The following is an 11,715-nucleotide window of genomic DNA, read 5'->3' as shown; positions in this document are numbered from 1 at the left end:
TGTCTGCATCTCAAGATGCTAATCCTCAACATCCAGTGTGAGAGACAGGATGGTGGGCTGAACTCCTGTTCAACCCCCAGTTCCTCATGGCTCTCTTTCTGCTCCATATAGTACTGTTTTGTTCTCTGAATGCTGTCTTAAAATAATTATTAATGAAAGCAGAGTTGACTTTGGAGAGGAAGTTTCCGGTTCCTTGGCATTTCCAACATGTAAGCTATCTAAGGGTATTGAAATGTGGAACATTTTTGGGATGAGATCAGAATCCAAGAACATATTTTCCCTCCAGGCTCCTTCAGAGCCAGACCCACCTTTACCGCACTTTACCTCTTGTATATTCAAGCTCATAAGAGGCTGAGCAAATAGAACAAAGTTACCCATCTTTAGACAAATAAATAGAGCAAGCAATCTTCAAAGCCTTTGGACAAGGACCCATGCAACAATGGTGGTGTTATCCCTGGGCAATAAACCAGAGCGCTCCTTTGTTTATATAGCCTAGTGTTTACTTCTATTTTAACTAACAAACATTGACTGATTGCACAGTCTTGGCTTGAAACCATCTACCAAATAATTAAAAGTACAATTAGGCTACAAGGGAAAAAAACCCCATGGCAGACGCCAGCCAACATGTTTCCTCCACACAAAGCTGCCACCCGCCTGCATGAGCTGCTCTGACACAGCCAGAGCAAAGCAGTGATGGCCCCCAGCAAAACCAACAACCGAGCCGCTACCTGGGCCTGGAGCACTGCCTGCTGCCCCCATGTAGGCTCTGATGGAGATAAGCTGAGCTGGTGGGTGCAGTTTGAATTGGGCAGGTCCTTGGTGGGGATGGCACTTTACTGTGCTTGCTCATCTCTCAGCCCCAAAATCCAGTGGCATTTATAGGAAAGGTCTGGTCCCAAGCTGACCCCAGCTCAGAGTGTCCTCTGGCACCCACCTGACACAGGAGAGGTTTTAGGCAGGCTGATGGAGAAGATGGTGGCTTGGCATCTAGGTCTCCTTGGTCTCTTTCTCTCCCTACCACTTCAAGACATGGGAAGGTGCTGTGTCACCACGCAGGTCACCTGCTGGTTTCACAGCCCAGTAGGAAACAAACTGGTCCCAGTGAGATCTGTCATGGAAAGTCATCCCCAGCAGCTTGCAGAGGCATATGTGTCCCCTCAGATCCCTTCCTAATTGCCAAGGGAGGCTCTTGGTATTTGGACACATCAGAGTGAGGTTTATGGGTCTCAGATGGAAGTGTCCACATAATATTTAGGTCCCTGTTTTCACCCTTCAATAAGCTGCAGAGCTAAATCAATGAGTGAAATGCTCAGAAACTGTAAGTTGGCCAGAAAATAACCTGTATTTACAAGGCTGTGGGAGCTCATCTGCACCCTGGCTATCTCTTCATATAGAGCATTTGTCTTCTCACCAGCCTTTTTGGCTTTTTCCTATTCATGCTGTGAAATGTTCATTGTGTCCTGCTAAGGAAAGTTTGATAACGATCTTGCTGAGAGAGGCTTTTAGGAAAACCCATTGCTCCGAAGAGGAACCAACCATTGTAGAGCCAGCACTTCAAAGTTATAGCACTATCTTGTTTTTCTGTACCAAATAAATAAATAAAATGAAGATGAACAATGTGTTTCCATTTAAGGGGGAGTGTGGGAAAATCCAGGTCTCATCAGACTGGGAAGCGGAGTGGTGGATGCTGACTAAGAGACTGGAAATAGCGTGGCTGTCAATTGAAGGAATTCAGGGTTGAATAATCACATCAAGCAGTCAACATCAGATGGGAACCATGGCCCCAAACCTGTTCAGTTGAACTTGTTGGGATTCACATGAGAAAACACGCACTGGATCCCATATGCTGCTTGTGGTTTTAGGGGAAGCTCAAGGCTGGGTCATCCAAGCTGCTGCTGAGCATCTCTCCTAGACATACACCACAGAGCTGTTTCCAGCATGGGAGATCATGCATGTTGTCTGTGCCACCTTATGTTGTAACCAAAGCTGGTGCCAACCCTTGTGAAACCACTCTCCTTGGCTTCAGACACCTCCATGTGGGAGCTCACCCCCTTGACACTTCCGTTTGTATTCAGGACTAAGGCCCTGGGTGACACAGGTTGTCACCTTTGCTTTCATTAAGGCATTTTCCACTCTTCACCAGGCACTGGCTGAGGTGCATCAGCCTCAGTTGGATGCTTCAGGTCTCAGAAAAGTGCAGGTTGTGCCCAGCATGACCAGTCAGCAGGGTGGTGGTGATGATGGGACACTAATCCTTGGCTATTTCCCCTTCTCACATTTGCACCCCAGGGTGGGAGTAGTTCAGCTGTTGTAGATAGGAACCTATGCCATGGGCTTATCCGGCCCTGCCAGCACCCCCAGTTCAGCCCAGCCATCAGGGATGGTCCAAATGTCCTTCAGTGTCTTCTTTCATGAATAATTACCCTTTTTATTTTCCTTAGTTGTTGACGAAGGGAGAAAAGAGCAAGAGAGATCCCATCCTTTGGTGCTGTGGGATTTGGTGCTGCTTTAATAACAACAGAAGAGTGAAAAGGAAGAAAAAAAATGCAGCATATCAGCATGTTTTTAAGGTTGGTGGGAAAAAAAAGACCTTCTAGTCCCAGTGGTATCAGCAAGGGAAATGTCCATTGGACTCTAGTTCTTAAAAAAACCCCTGAGTCATGCAAAAAGTGCTTGGATTATGTGTGGTTACTGGAGCACTCGGCAAGAGGGAAGGGAAACAAGACCCAGCCCAGAGCCTCCTCATGGCCTTATGAAAATCAGCGCATCTGTGAAGATGTGTTCTCTAACAGGGAGGGTGTTGCTTGCCCAGGGGGAGAAGGAAGAAGAGGGGAGGAGAAGGAGGGATGTTTCTCTTCCATTCCACTCCAAATGTGCTAAATTCAGCCCCTTCATTTGCCAAAGAGAAGAGCTAGAAATCACACTCCACCTGGCAAGGTAATTTTCCCCCCTAGTCATCAAAGGCTGGAAAATGGATGCCTGCGCTGCAGGAATTTGTCTGAATAGGTGATGACAGTTACAACTTTATTCCTTTTTCCACTATTTTATGGAGATTTGAGTCCTCCAATCTGTACCCAGAGGAAAACCCTCTTTCCAAAGGTGGGATCAGGCAGAGACCCTCCATACCTGCAAGAAGAGGATGCCAAGTACATGTAAGTTCACATATAAGCATGTGTGGGTAAAGGGCGGCTGATGAGAGAGAGCCCAGAGCACTGCACTGACACTCTGCTCAGAGGATGGAGCTGGGGGGATGAAAGGGGAGGAATGGATTAATGTATTTCACTCTTTTCCAGAGAGAAACTTCTTTGAAGGTAGGGGAAGACACAGAGAGACACAGAAGGGGAGGAGGGATCTGCCCATATTACTAGTTTGACTGAATTACAGTAGATTCCCACTGTGGATTGCACTCTGTTCCCTTGCCACGGCTCTACAGCTGCATGCTCTGCCTCCCACCTCTGGCTCAAGTGACAGTAACATCAGGAACAACCTCCCCTCTTGGAGATGCTCTGGAGAAGCCTCCCACCACCTCACACCAGAGAGCCAGGAAACCTGAGTGGGGACAAAGCAGCTCCTTCTGTCCACTCCCTGCCCTGAGTCCAGGACAACCCATTGGGCTCTTCCAGCCTTTCCAGCATGTGTTTCTTCCCAGGGCACGCTCTGATGATTTAGGCTGAACTGTAAAGTTGCTTTTGGTTTAGTGGTTAAATAGAAGTCCAGATTCCCCTGAAGTTATATGATTTAGGAGCTCATTCCTCAGATTCAAGCCTATTGCTGCTGTCTCAATGCACCCCCAACTACAAGTGAGCAGGGATTTCTCTTGCTTCTTCACCAAAAACATCCAGTTTTTCAGGTTTTCAGTGAAACTGAAGAGTGTGAAATGTTGTTGAAAGAGAAACCTTTTGTTTTTATCAACAGTTCCCAAAGACATGCATTGTTTTTAACAGCTCTATGGACAGGAGATGTGAATAAATAACATATGGGGTTTTAATCACTGTCCCTCAGCAAGGGCAGGTGTAAGAAGATGTTTGGGGGGTTTATGGCTTAAACAAAGGCCTTAATTGCAAAAGAAATTGGTGATAGTGGCTGCTTAACTAGAGAAAACACAATGAGATCCATCATTAAGGGACTGGGTCCTCCAGCTTTCTGACACTTCAGACCTTTAGGTGTGACAGAGATAACCAACCCCAAAAAGGAACCAGACAGGGATACAGTCCCCTTAAATACAACCAAAACCAAATAAATGGGTGTATTTTTGCTTGTCACTCACACACAGGCCTAGGATGGAGTCCCCTAAAGTCAAATCCAGCTCTGCAACCCTCAAAATGAACATGACAAGAATTCCACATTGGAGCTGTCTCTCCAAACACACTGCAAATCCCTTCGCAAAGAGAAACACTTTGTAATCCTTCTGTTCACGACTCTCCACCCACACTTAAACAGGCATTTAAAGAAATAAATAGTGCATGGGTGATGTGCAGGAACAGCTTGCTGCTTCTCCCTTTCTTTGAATCAATAAAACAGCCTTAAGGAGGCCCCCTCAAGCAAGTTCTGTTCATTTATTTTTCTTGGAAACTTCCAGTCTCCTTAACTCCTTTTAGACACATAAGAGGTGAATGATTAAGTTGAAACTATTATCTTTGCAAAGAACATCTCTGCTGGCTGCTGGCCAAGTGGAGAGGAAAAGTGAAATGAAATGAAATAAACACCCCAGAGCTATTGTGTCCCCACTGGTCCCTGTGGTGAGGTGCTAGGAAGCTTGGCGACATTGAAAGGAGGTCCCTGGGTGGGAGCTGGTAATGAGGCAGGGCACGTTTCTGAACGTTTTTTCTGGCCAGAAATAACAGCATATAGAATAACTTAACATGAGATGAAGCCAGCCCTCATATATAGGTGCCACTCAGAGCTGCAGCAGGCTGGTGGTCACTCCTGCCAGCATCCTTTCCTCAGCTACCCCTCCAGAACATGAAAGCAAAACCTTTGCCAGCAAAGGATATGAAATAAATGGAGCTTCACAACCTTAATTGTGGCATAGAGAGGGCACAATGTCTGTTATGACTGTCTGCAGGCAGGGAGAGGGACTCCAGGATGCCATGCAGTGACAAGGTGAGCCATACGCATGCTCTGTCTGCTCCTGGGATGTGCACTGATACCAGACCCCACATGAGATGTGTACCTGTTACTCCTGGCCTCACCGCTGGCTAATAGTCCACCACTCAGTAACAGCCATTGCATCCATTTTCCATGTGAGCTTTGGGTAGATGTTGCCAGGTGAGTTCATTAGGAACTAAAGTCTGTTACAGCTGCATCTGATTCAGAACAAATCACATGACATCCTGAAAACAAGGGGATTTCAAAGATCTAAATGGTTTAATTCAGCTTTATATCAAGACTATGGAATTAACTTGTCTTTAAGAGAAACGTGAAAATGCTCACTGATTTGTTACAACAAAGTAATTACACTGCAGTATCTTGCTGAGGACAGACATTAGTAAGTCAGTGGATAGGGCAAAGGGATTCATGCAGGCAGTTATGCAGGATGCACATATTGAAGCTGCTCTGGAAATGTGACTTACTTGGTAATTTCATTTGAAAACGTGTCTTTTAAGGTATTTCAAATTGTCCCTGGACTTGCCTGAGTCAAGGAAAAGCTTGAAATGACCACCATAGGCCCATGTGTCTCACTGCTGCTTTGGAATCACCCTGTTGGATTACTTAAAGGAAAAAAAGGCCAGAAGTAACATTTACGTCACAAGTCACATCTGCTCCTGTAATTACTTTCCTGTCGGCTGTTTTCGGCGGAGAAGGAAAACCGACAGAACTGGTATCCAACAATGGATGACAATTCACCCCCTTGAAATCTCCCGTTATTCTGAAGGGGAAAGAAAACGTGGCACACAGCTGATCCTCAGCGTGTGGCCCTGAGGACAACAGGGAAATCAACTGCTTGGCTTTGAGAGTGTGTTTACACATTATTTGCCAGGAAAGGAGAGCTTAGAACCCTGTGAACTTCCTAAGTGCATACGTAGCCCCACAGAGCACAACGATGCCAAAGTCACCTGTCAGGCAGAGAGATGAGGAAAACTCATGTGAACTTCACAGCGCTGCTCATTGAGGCTTAATCTTCAAGCCACATGGAATCAAAAGGCAGTCTGGCAGCAATAGCGGCAATAGCACATGTGTGCAGAACAATACCACGGCAGCCAGGACAAGCTGTTTAAATGCAGGGCACTTAGAAAACAGCACAAAACCTGGCAGGCTGCAGAGAAAGAGAATCAAAATCCAACATCGCATGAATCATTTCCAAAGAAAACATGCCACATGCACAAATTATCTGTTGGCAAAGAAAGGGTGGGCTTTCTGCAAGAGTTAAAATGGGGATGATGCAAAGATTCCTTATACTTAAAGCCTTAGCTTGGATCAGCTAATAGATAACTTCCTTTGCCTTCTGCAGAGCAGAAGGAAGAGGCAGCTTCTGTTTGCTGCTTCACCAGAGCCAGGATTTTCTTTGTTTGGATTTGAGACTGTGATAGGTGAAGCACATCAGCACTAAGGCACAGAAAATCCTTATTCCATTACTGCTGCTGCGTATCTTGGGGTGAATATCATCTTTCCAGCCCACATGCCCTCCTGGTGCTGCAGCAGCACGTTTGGACACCACATGCTCTGTGGAGATGTCCTGAGCAGGGCTGAGCTCACTCAGCCCCTTGCCTCACTCCCACCAGTGCAGTGATGTACCTCAGCAGGTAGGAAAACAGTTTCTTTTCCTTTCCTGCACTCATTGGTATTTTTTTTTTTTGGGGGGGGTGACATTTGATCCCGATGGTAGTGGGCACCCACAGCCCTTGCCGGCGCAGGCTGCCAGAGGGAAGCTTTGGCTGCATCCCCATGTCAGCCATTGAGAGAGTGTGGTGGTGACTTTCCCAAGCAGATGGAAAAATGATCTGCCAAGAGCCCTGGATTCAGACATTTAGTGTGACTTTCAGCATCAAGTCTGTGGGGACTGGTTTCTGTGCTATGCCTGTCAAGCCCAGAGAGCCAGTTCCATTCCATTCATCTTCATTTTCTCCCTTTTCTTAAAGCAAATCTAAAAACAAGTCCAAAAGTATTGTTTTAACAGACATACAATAAATCAGACAATCATAAGGGGAGAGAGCTGCTGTTCCCTGATCCAAACACATTGCCACATTTCCTGGCCCAGGATGGTAACCATCAGGACAAGCATTACATTTCAGCTTTGCTTGGGCCTGAGGTCAGCTGCTGATGAGAGGGTCTCCATGCAGACTAATTTATAGCACTTAGAAAGGGTTATCCTCCAGCAGCAGCCACTGCCTGCTAACATAAAAATACCTGGGAGAAAAAGCAATACATTTCATTAGGTCAGTAGGAGGGGAAAAAAAAAACCTCTATTCAAGACTTCCATTAACTATTATGAATATCTCCAAAGAGATTTATTTTATAGCAACATAGAAGCAGAGGAGTAAACCCCAAGTTTCTTGGCACACAATTACGATCCTCACCAAAGGCAAGTGCAGGGTGTTTGTGGCCAAGCCCTGCTCACCTTGTCCATATGAAGAATACCTCTGAAAACCAGAGCCTGGCTGTGAGAGAGAGGATGGTTAGCACTCAGGGGACCTGTGCTCATACTTTGGTGCTGTCACAGGCTCTCTTTGGCATCACTGGTTTGTCTCAGGGATGCTCAGATCTGCTCCTGGAGCCTCACTAGGTGCTGAGGTAACCTGTCCCTCTTCAGATCCAGACTGTGATAATCTCATCTTTTGCCTGAAAACTTAGTATTTCTACCCAATTAATACAATGCACCCTCTCTCAGCTTCAGTAGGTCTCAGCATTCATGATGCCCATCCAAACATCAGCCCTTTCCAAAACCCACTGAATTGCTGGCATTGCTATCTCCTGTGGCAGGGAGCTTCTCAGCCTGGACACACATATAAAAGTACTTCCTCTGATCTGTTTTGAATTTGCCACCTTCTAATTTCGTTGAATGCCCCTTTGTTCTAATGTTATACAACATGGTCCCACCAATCTATTTTCTCTAGACTGTTATTTTCCTTCCCCTCTTAAAACCTGAAGCAACATTATAGAAGGAAAAAGAGGGGGAAAAAAGGGAAAAAAAAAAAGGCTTCCCAGGAAATTGTTCTAATAAAAAAATAATTATACTTTGTGGTGTGGCCTTGTGCTCTCCACAGCTGTTGCAAACAAAACCAGGGAAGTGCTGAGCTCTTACAACCCAGGCACCATGCATGAGATGCACATGCATGGTCCAGGCAGTCCAGATGCCAGGGCAGGCACAGGGGAGCAGAGAGATGGGAGTCCATGAGCACCAGCAGCATCCCCAGCACTGCCAGCACCAGATCTGGGAATGTATTTGTTTGTATATGAGGCTACAACAGACAAACTTTGAGGCATTTCAGCATTGCTGCTCCTGCTCAGCCACTGCTGCCAGGGAGGGGATGGTCTCTCTGCTGCCCAAGCACATCCAGATGCTCATGAACCATGCTCTCACCAACCCAATAGGAAACATGACACAAATATCACCCTGATGAGTAAAAGCCCCTCAGCAGGGAGCACTTTCCTAATGAGATTCCAACTCCAGCTGGGAAACAGCCGGCTGGCCAGGGTGTTTGCAGGGCTCTTGTGGCAGGCTGCTCCTGCACTGTGCAGCTTTGCGGATGTGCTTTACACTGCAGTCACTGCAAGATGTGAGGCAGAAGAGCCCCCACATGCAGTTCTGTCCTGCATCGTTCATGTTTTCAGCTGCATTTTTAAAGCATGGATGCTTTATCTGTTGATACACTGCCCAGTGAGTGTGAAGCAGCTCCTGCAAAGGGCTGGGGAGCCCACAGAAGCTGGGTGAGATGGCCCAGCACATGTAAAAGCACCGGAACCAGATCTGATATTGGTACAGGCAAGGCAATCCCATGGGTCCCAGGCTTGCAGTCCAAGGAGATGGATGAGCACTACCTCAGCCTTAACAGCAGATGCTTTTCTCCGGTTGCTCAATGCTTGAAGCAATGGCTACACCTTTCATCAGTAAGCCAAGGGACAGCACTGATGTTTTTTAAATAGCCCCTAGGTAAACAGGGCAGCTCACTTCTCCCTTCAGGCTGGCTGCAGGCTCAGACTTATGACAACATGCTGATTTATACTGGCATCACTGGCTTCTTCCCAAGCACAAAAACCTGTTTGCTTTTCATTTTCTACCTTCCTTTAAACTAACAGAACAATAAAAACTTGAATTCTGAAACACAGGTTTTACATCCATTTCACAAGTGATCCCTTCAAGCAATTCAAGCAGCTGCCTCCTCCCATCATCCCAAGGCTCTCAAGCATCTCAGCAAGGAGAAAACCTTGTACCACAGGGGCTTGGTATTCCCTGAGGAGCAGCATGGTTCTGTCATTGACCTCAGAGCATCAGCTACCACCAGCTCATGGCACCAGGTCTAAGGCAGTGGACTACCAGGGCAATGCAATAATCACAGCCCTTCTGCCTGCTTCATCCAGCACGTCAGCAAGCAACTGCTGCAGAGGGAGCATGGGGCAGAAGCAGCAGCTCCCCACCCTTCACTGGCTGGAGCAGAAGGAGCAGACACTTCAGCTTACCCTTCCCTCCCTGCAACAAAAGGGGTCCAGCCTTGGGCCCTCATCCAGGTTGACACCATTTACATGGTTAAGGTCCTAAGCAGCCTTGAAGGGTTCGAGCAATGCATGCAGTGAGTAAGCACGGTGCAAAACAGCTTGTTTAGGTACTTGCAAATAAGGAGACAAGAACTCCTCAGTTCACTGTTCCACGAAGCAGTGACAAAGGTCTCTTTGCTGGAGGGCATATGCACATCTTTCCTGGGGAAAGAGAATCTGCCTCCTCACACCCCTTCCAGTGACTGAGGTCCCAGAGGACAGGATGTGCTGTGTGCATGAGAACAGCACACATTCTGCTCAGCACAGTGTGCCGGGGCAGCTCCGCACTGCCGTGAGGAAAACAACTCCAGGCAGCTCCATTTCAACTCATAATTAAGGTAGGACAGTTCTTTTCCAGCTGGTTGCTACATGTCTCTGTAGTTCCTGCTCCCAGCACGAAGGAGAAGCTCCACATACCAACAGCTATTTGTCCAACTGCGGAGGAGCATCAGAGCCCAGGTACAATGAATCTATCTCTGTCTCTCCAATGAAGTGAAAGTTTATTTGGGAATGGGAGAGCCAGGAAACAGGCAGGAAGCTCAGCCCGGAGCCGGGATCCAAGCACCGTCTGCTGTATCCGACTGCCCTCTACCCGACAGCGCAGGACGTACAGCTCAGCAACCCGGCCCAACGCCACCCGTTGCAAAGCAAAGCCAATTGTCAATAATAAGAAACGCATCCAGCCCTCCGGATAGAACCTCGTTAGTTTCTCAAGACTCATGCCACAATGCCCAGAGTAAGGAAAATGTGCCACTGCAAATGTTTATAACATCTGATTTAATGTTATGCAGCTTCTCCCAGCCATAAACCAGAACAAATACTCCCAAGATTTATTACATCCTTCCCTTCAGGGCCTTAAGCAATTGTACTTGATTAATTCAGCAGTTAAACAGTACCAAGCAGAAGCATGATCATTTTGCATCCGGGATTCTTAAGACACTGTTTTCCAGAAGGATTTAGGTCTAAAACCAGGAAGATTGAGTCTCTGAATATGCTCTTACCTGTTTGCATGGGATAACAACACACACTGAGAGTTTTCTCCTTGCAGAGATATTCTGAGCTAAGTTTCTTCTTGCTCCCCAGCATTAAGAATTCCTCATCACTTTTTGTATCAGTAAATACCTGTTCCTCAGCTTACATCCTGGACAGGACAAGCATTCTCAAACTTGCCTTGCTGCAGTGTCATTTTAAGTGACACAGACAGTTATTCAGTAACATTAACAGGAGTGAGACCTTCTGGTGTATTTCTCCTGTAACCACCTCTTTGGTGAGCTCAACATCTCCTGCAACACAGTGAAGAAACTTCCCCTTGCCCCAACCCCACACAAATACCCAGTTTTGCCTCAATTCTGCTTCCTTGCAAATCTATGAGAGAGTTCTGAAAGTTCATTATTTCCTTTCTCTGCCTTATTTCTTATTTCTTATTATTTCTTTGCCTTACAGCAAAGCCTCCACAAAGAGAGACTCAATTGTGTTGGAAGCATGCTGGTGTTAAGAGATAAGTACAATGACAGGCAGTTCCCCTCCAGAAAGACTGGAAAACCAGAGACAAAAGAGTTTCTCACACACATTTCCACAGGACCTCTTAGAGCAGTTCTTAGAGCAGGTCTATCCATGCAACAAGAGCTCTTCAGATGCTAGGTAAAAAAAAGAACGGGAGCTGGGAGAAAGCAGGTAGCCTTTTTGCTTCATAGCTTTTCCCAGGGTCCCATTCTGCATCCTGAGAGATCTATGTACCCAGGAAAGGGTGTAAGCAAATGCACATAGCTATGAGAGCCTTTTGTGTATAGTTAATGAATTTATGGAAGCAGAACCAGAAAGGAGCAATTGGAGACAGCTTATCAGCTTTGAAGTGCTAGAGCAACTGAAAATAGTGAGCCTACTCTATATCACCAGCTCAGGGGTACTGAATATGGTACTTCAGTTAACTATAATGCACAGAACTGATTGCAAATTAAACTGTTTACTGTATGGAAGCAATTTGCAAGCACTTTCATGCTCACAAGGTTTTGTACTGCTGAC

Source organism: Melopsittacus undulatus, chromosome 3, assembly GCF_012275295.1.
Source record: "Melopsittacus undulatus isolate bMelUnd1 chromosome 3, bMelUnd1.mat.Z, whole genome shotgun sequence".
Classification (NCBI taxonomy): domain Eukaryota; kingdom Metazoa; phylum Chordata; class Aves; order Psittaciformes; family Psittaculidae; genus Melopsittacus; species Melopsittacus undulatus.
This window is presented reverse-complemented; position numbering follows the sequence as displayed.